The sequence below is a fragment of the Alosa pseudoharengus genome, unplaced genomic scaffold (genome assembly GCF_046254945.1).
Source record: "Alosa pseudoharengus isolate Yale_2024_CS ecotype anadromous, Long Island Sound unplaced genomic scaffold, YU_APseudo_1.1 YU_APseudo_1.1_scf_18, whole genome shotgun sequence".
Taxonomy (NCBI): Eukaryota; Metazoa; Chordata; class Actinopteri; order Clupeiformes; family Clupeidae; genus Alosa; species Alosa pseudoharengus.
In genome coordinates this window covers 12,645,157-12,650,156 of record NW_027468650.1, presented here as the reverse complement: position 1 = coordinate 12,650,156, position 5,000 = coordinate 12,645,157, and the positions used below count along the sequence as shown (strand labels likewise).

Here is a 5,000-nt window from a genome sequence, read left to right as displayed (position 1 = left end):
TATTTCTTGAGATGATCGCGTGCCCTAATGGATAAGGCGTCTGACTTCGGATCAGAAGATTGAGGGTTCGAGTCCCTTCGTGGTCGAAAAAGTAATCTTTAGACACTTGCATAACATTTCAGCATACTTAAGAAAATATCAAGGGAATGGATTTCATCATTACCTTTATGAATTGTCCCTTCGTGGTCGAAATATACAAATCTTTAGACAGTTACATAACATCTCAGCGTATTTCAGTTGAATGTTCTATATAGATATGAAATGATTTCATCGTTACCTTGGATGAATTGTCTTATATGTTTCTTCTGAAGACCGCGTGGCCTAATGGATAAGGCGTCTGACTTCGGATCAGAAGATTGAGGGTTTGAGTCCCTTCGTGGTCGAAATACAAATCTTTAGACAGTTACATAACATTTCAGCGTATTTCAGTTGAATCTTCTATATAGATATGAAATGATTTCATCGTTACCTTGGATGAATTGTCTTATATGTTTCTTGTGAAGACCGCGTGGCCTAATGGATAAGGCCTCTGACATCGGATCAGAAGATTGAAGGTTCGAGTCCCTTCATGGTCGAAAAAGTAATCTTTAGACACTTGCATAACATTTCAGCATACTTGAGAAAATATAAAGGGAATGGATTTCATCATTACCTTTATGAATTGTCTTATAACGCTTTAGTGAAGACCGCGTGGCCTAATGGATGAGGCGTCTGACTTCGGAGCAGAAGATTGAGAGTTCGAGTCCCTTCGTGGTCGAAATACAAATCTTTAGACAGTTACATAACATTTCAGCGTATTTCAGTTGAATCTTCTATATAGATATGAAATGATTTCATTGTTACCTTGGATGAATTGTCTTTTAAATTGTTCTTGAAGACCGTGTGGCTTAATGGATAAGGCGTCTGACTTCGGATCAGAAGATTGAGGGTTCGAGTCCCTTCGTGGTCGAAATACAAATCTTTAGACAGTTACATAACATTTCAGCATACTTAAGAAAATATCAAGGGAATGGATTTCATCATTACCTTTATGAATTGTCTTATAACACATTAGTGAAGACCGCGTGGCCTAATGGATAAGGCGTCTGACTTCGGATCAGAAGATTGAGGGTTCGAGTCCCTTCGTGGTCGAAATACAAATCTTTAGACAGTTACATAACATTTCAGCGTATTTCAGTTGAATCTTCTATATAGATATGAAATGATTTCATCGTTACCTTGGATGAATTGTCTTATATGTTTCTTCTGAAGACCCAGTGGCCTAATGGATAAGGCGTCTGACTTTGGATCAGAAGATTGAGGGTTTGAGTCCCTTCGTGGTCGAAAAAGTAATCTTTAGACACTTGCATAACATTTCAGCATACTTAAGAAAATATCAAGGGAATGGATTTCATCATTACCTTTATGAATTGTCTTATAACGCATTAGTGAAGACCGCGTGGCCTAATGGATAAGGCGTCTGACTTCGGATCAGAAGATTGAGGGTTCGAGTCCCTTCGTGGTCGAAATACAAATCTTTAGACAGTTACATAACATTTCAGCGTATTTCAGTTGAATCTTCTATATAGATATGAAATGATTTCATCGTTACCTTGGATGAATTGTCTTATATGTTTCTTCTGAAGACCGCGTGGCCTAATGGATAAGGCGTCTGACTTCGGATCAGAAGATTGAGGGTTTGAGTCCCTTCGTGGTCGAAATACAAATCTTTAGACAGTTACATAACATTTCAGCGTATTTCAGTTGAATCTTCTATATAGATATGAAATGATTTCATTGTTACCTTGGATGAATTGTCTTTTAAATTGTTCTTGAACACAGCGTGGCCTAATGGATAAGGCCTCTGACATCGGATCAGAAGATTGAAGGTTCGAGTCCCTTCATGGTCGAAAAAGTAATCTTTAGACACTTGCATAACATTTCAGCATACTTGAGAAAATATAAAGGGAATGGATTTCATCATTACCTTTATGAATTGTCTTATAACGCTTTAGTGAAGACCGCGTGGCCTAATGGATAAGGCGTCTGACTTCGGATCAGAAGATTGAGGGTTCGAGTCCCTTCGTTGTCGAAATACAAATCTTTAGACAGTTACATAACATTTCAGCGTATTTCAGTTGAATCTTCTATATAGATATGAAATGATTTCATCGTTACCTTTGATGAATTGTCTTATATGTTTCTTCTGAAGACCGCGTGGCCTAATGGATAAGGCGTCTGACTTCGGATCAGAAGATTGAGGGTTTGAGTCCCTTCGTGGTCGAAAAAGTAATCTTTAGACACTTGCATAACATTTCAGCATACTTAAGAAAATATCAAGGGAATGGATTTCATTATTACCTTCATGAATTGTCTTATAACGCATTAGTGAAGACCGCGTGGCCTAATGGATAAGGCGTCTGACTTCGGATCAGAAGATTGAGGGTTCGAGTCCCTTCGTGGTCGAAATACAAATCTTTAGACAGTTACATAACATTTCAGCGTATTTCAGTTGAATCTTCTATATAGATATGAAATTATTTCATCGTTACCTTGGATGAATTGTCTTATATGTTTCTTCTGAAGACCCCGTGGCCTAATGGATAAGGCGTCTGACTTCGGATCAGAAGATTGAGGCTTCGAGTCCCTTCGTGGTCGAAAAAGTAATCTTTAGACACTTGCATAACATTTCAGCATACTTAAGAAAATATCAAGGGAATGGATTTCATTATTACCTTTATGAATTGTCTTATAACGCATTAGTGAAGACCGCGTGACCTAATGGATAAGGCGTCTGACTTCGGATCAGAAGATTGAGGGTTCGAGTCCCTTCGTGGTCGAAATACAAATCTTTAGACAGTTACATAACATTTCAGCGTATTTCAGTTGAATCTTCTATATAGATATGAAATGATTTCATCGTTACCTTGGATGAATTGTCTTATATGTTTCTTCTGAAGACCCCGTGGCCTAATGGATAAGACGTCTGACTTCGGATCAGAAGATTGAGGGTCTGAGTCTCTTCGTGGTCGAAAAAGTAATCTTTAGACACTTGCATAACATTTCAGCATACTTAAGAAAATATCAAGGGAATGGATTTCATTATTACCTTTATGAATTGTCTTATAACGCATTAGTGAAGACCGCGTGGCCTAATGGATAAGGCGTCTGACTTCGGATCAGAAGATTGAGGGTTCGAATCCCTTCGTGGTCGAAAAAGTAATCTTCAGACAGTTACATAACATTTCAGTTGAAACTTCTATATAGATATGAAATGATTTCATCGTAACCTTTGATGAATAGTCTTATATGTTTCTCCTGAAGACCGCGTGGCCTAATGGATAAGGCGTCTGACTTCGGATCGATCAGAAGATTGAGGGTTCGAGTCCCTTCGTGGTCGAAATACAAATCTTTAGACAGTTACATAACATTTCAGCGTATTTCAGTTGAATCTTCTATATAGATATGAAATGATTTCATCGTTACCTTTGATGAATTGTCTTATATGTTTCTTCTGAAGACCGCGTGGCCTAATGGATAAGGCGTCTGACTTCGGATCAGAAGATTGAGGGTTTGAGTCCCTTCGTGGTCGAAAAAGTAATCTTTAGACACTTGCATAACATTTCAGCATACTTAAGAAAATATCAAGGGAATGGATTTCATTATTACCTTCATGAATTGTCTTATAACGCATTAGTGAAGACCGCGTGGCCTAATGGATAAGGCGTCTGACTTCGGATCAGAAGATTGAGGGTTCGAGTCCTTTCGTGGTCGAAATACAAGTCTTTAGACAGTTACATAACATTTCAGCGTATTTCAGTTGAATCTTCTATATAGATATGAAATTATTTCATCGTTACCTTGGATGAATTGTCTTATATGTTTCTTCTGAAGACCCCGTGGCCTAATGGATAAGGCGTCTGACTTCGGATCAGAAGATTGAGGCTTCGAGTCCGTTCGTGGTCGAAAAAGTAATCTTTAGACAGTCACATAACATTTCAGCGTATTTCAGTTGAATCTTCTATATAGATATGAAATGATTTCATCGTTACCTTTGATGAATTGTCTTATATGTTTCTTCTGAAGACCGCGTGGCCTAATGGATAAGGCGTCTGACTTCGGATCAGAAGATTGAGGGTTCGAGTCCCTTCGTGGTCGAAATACAAATCTTTAGACAGTTACATAACATTTCAGTTGAATCTTCTATATAGATATGAAATGATTTCATCGTTACCTTGGATGAATTGTCTTATATGTTTCTTGTGAAGACTGCGTGGCCTAATGGATAAGGCGTCTGACTTCGGATCAGAAGATTGAGGGTTCGAGTCCCTTCGTGGTCGAAAAAGTAATCTTTAGACACTTGCATAACATTTCAGTTGAATCTTCTATATAGATATGAAATGATTTCATCGTTACCTTGGATGAATTGTCTTATATGTTTCTTCTGAAGACCCCGTGGCCTAATGGATAAGCCGTCTGACTTCGGATCAGAAGATTGAGGGTTCGAGTCCCTTCGTGGTCGAAATACAAATCTTTAGACAGTTACATAACATTTCAGCGTATTTCAGTTGAATCTTCTATATAGATATGAAATGATTTCATCGTTACCTTGGATGAATTGTCTTATATGCTTCTTCTGAAGACCCCGTGGCCTAATGGATAAGACGTCTGACTTCGGATCAGAAGATTGAGGGTTCGAGTCTCTTCGTGGTCGAAAAAGTAATCTTTAGACACTTGCATAACATTTCAGCATACTTAAGAAAATATCAAGGGAATGGATTTCATTATTACCTTTATGAATTGTCTTATAACGCATTAGTGAAGACCGCGTGGCCTAATGGATAAGGCGTCTGACTTCGGATCAGAAGATTGAGGGTTCGAGTCCCTTCGTGGTCGAAAAAGTAATCTTCAGACAGTTACATAACATTTCAGTTGAAACTTCTATATAGATATGAAATGATTTCATCGTGACCTTTGATGAATAGTCTTATATGTTTCTCGTGAAGACCGCGTGGCCTAAT

General features: G+C 38.2%; 17 non-coding genes across 17 annotated transcripts in view; all 17 read left to right on the top strand.

Moving 5' to 3' along the window:
• Nucleotides 1-310: 310 nt before the first annotated feature.
• Nucleotides 311-383, top strand: trnar-ucg (transfer RNA arginine (anticodon UCG)). Its single transcript has one exon. It is a non-coding gene; the product is annotated as a tRNA-Arg (tRNA).
• A 493-nt stretch (nt 384-876) lies between these two features.
• On the top strand, nt 877-949 carry trnar-ucg (transfer RNA arginine (anticodon UCG)). Its single transcript has one exon. It is a non-coding gene; the product is annotated as a tRNA-Arg (tRNA).
• A 109-nt stretch (nt 950-1,058) lies between these two features.
• trnar-ucg (transfer RNA arginine (anticodon UCG)) lies at nt 1,059-1,131 on the top strand. Its single transcript has one exon. It is a non-coding gene; the product is annotated as a tRNA-Arg (tRNA).
• Nucleotides 1,132-1,432: 301 nt separating this feature from the next.
• trnar-ucg (transfer RNA arginine (anticodon UCG)) lies at nt 1,433-1,505 on the top strand. The gene has a single exon. It is a non-coding gene; the product is annotated as a tRNA-Arg (tRNA).
• A 119-nt stretch (nt 1,506-1,624) lies between these two features.
• On the top strand, nt 1,625-1,697 carry trnar-ucg (transfer RNA arginine (anticodon UCG)). The gene has a single exon. It is a non-coding gene; the product is annotated as a tRNA-Arg (tRNA).
• Nucleotides 1,698-1,998: 301 nt separating this feature from the next.
• On the top strand, nt 1,999-2,071 carry trnar-ucg (transfer RNA arginine (anticodon UCG)). The gene has a single exon. It is a non-coding gene; the product is annotated as a tRNA-Arg (tRNA).
• Nucleotides 2,072-2,190: 119 nt separating this feature from the next.
• trnar-ucg (transfer RNA arginine (anticodon UCG)) lies at nt 2,191-2,263 on the top strand. The gene has a single exon. It is a non-coding gene; the product is annotated as a tRNA-Arg (tRNA).
• Nucleotides 2,264-2,372: 109 nt separating this feature from the next.
• trnar-ucg (transfer RNA arginine (anticodon UCG)) lies at nt 2,373-2,445 on the top strand. Its single transcript has one exon. It is a non-coding gene; the product is annotated as a tRNA-Arg (tRNA).
• Nucleotides 2,446-2,746: 301 nt separating this feature from the next.
• trnar-ucg (transfer RNA arginine (anticodon UCG)) lies at nt 2,747-2,819 on the top strand. Its single transcript has one exon. It is a non-coding gene; the product is annotated as a tRNA-Arg (tRNA).
• A 301-nt stretch (nt 2,820-3,120) lies between these two features.
• On the top strand, nt 3,121-3,193 carry trnar-ucg (transfer RNA arginine (anticodon UCG)). The gene has a single exon. It is a non-coding gene; the product is annotated as a tRNA-Arg (tRNA).
• Nucleotides 3,194-3,302: 109 nt separating this feature from the next.
• On the top strand, nt 3,303-3,379 carry trnar-ucg (transfer RNA arginine (anticodon UCG)). Its single transcript is given in 2 exon segments — nt 3,303-3,339; nt 3,344-3,379. It is a non-coding gene; the product is annotated as a tRNA-Arg (tRNA).
• A 119-nt stretch (nt 3,380-3,498) lies between these two features.
• trnar-ucg (transfer RNA arginine (anticodon UCG)) lies at nt 3,499-3,571 on the top strand. Its single transcript has one exon. It is a non-coding gene; the product is annotated as a tRNA-Arg (tRNA).
• Nucleotides 3,572-3,680: 109 nt separating this feature from the next.
• Nucleotides 3,681-3,753, top strand: trnar-ucg (transfer RNA arginine (anticodon UCG)). The gene has a single exon. It is a non-coding gene; the product is annotated as a tRNA-Arg (tRNA).
• A 311-nt stretch (nt 3,754-4,064) lies between these two features.
• trnar-ucg (transfer RNA arginine (anticodon UCG)) lies at nt 4,065-4,137 on the top strand. The gene has a single exon. It is a non-coding gene; the product is annotated as a tRNA-Arg (tRNA).
• Nucleotides 4,138-4,246: 109 nt separating this feature from the next.
• On the top strand, nt 4,247-4,319 carry trnar-ucg (transfer RNA arginine (anticodon UCG)). The gene has a single exon. It is a non-coding gene; the product is annotated as a tRNA-Arg (tRNA).
• Nucleotides 4,320-4,802: 483 nt separating this feature from the next.
• trnar-ucg (transfer RNA arginine (anticodon UCG)) lies at nt 4,803-4,875 on the top strand. Its single transcript has one exon. It is a non-coding gene; the product is annotated as a tRNA-Arg (tRNA).
• Nucleotides 4,876-4,984: 109 nt separating this feature from the next.
• The window catches only part of trnar-ucg (transfer RNA arginine (anticodon UCG)), a 73-nt gene continuing 57 nt past the window's right edge, over nt 4,985-5,000 (top strand). Inside the window, exon 1 of the tRNA in view lies at nt 4,985-5,000. This exon is cut by the window's right edge and continues 57 nt beyond it. This is a non-coding gene — a tRNA (tRNA-Arg).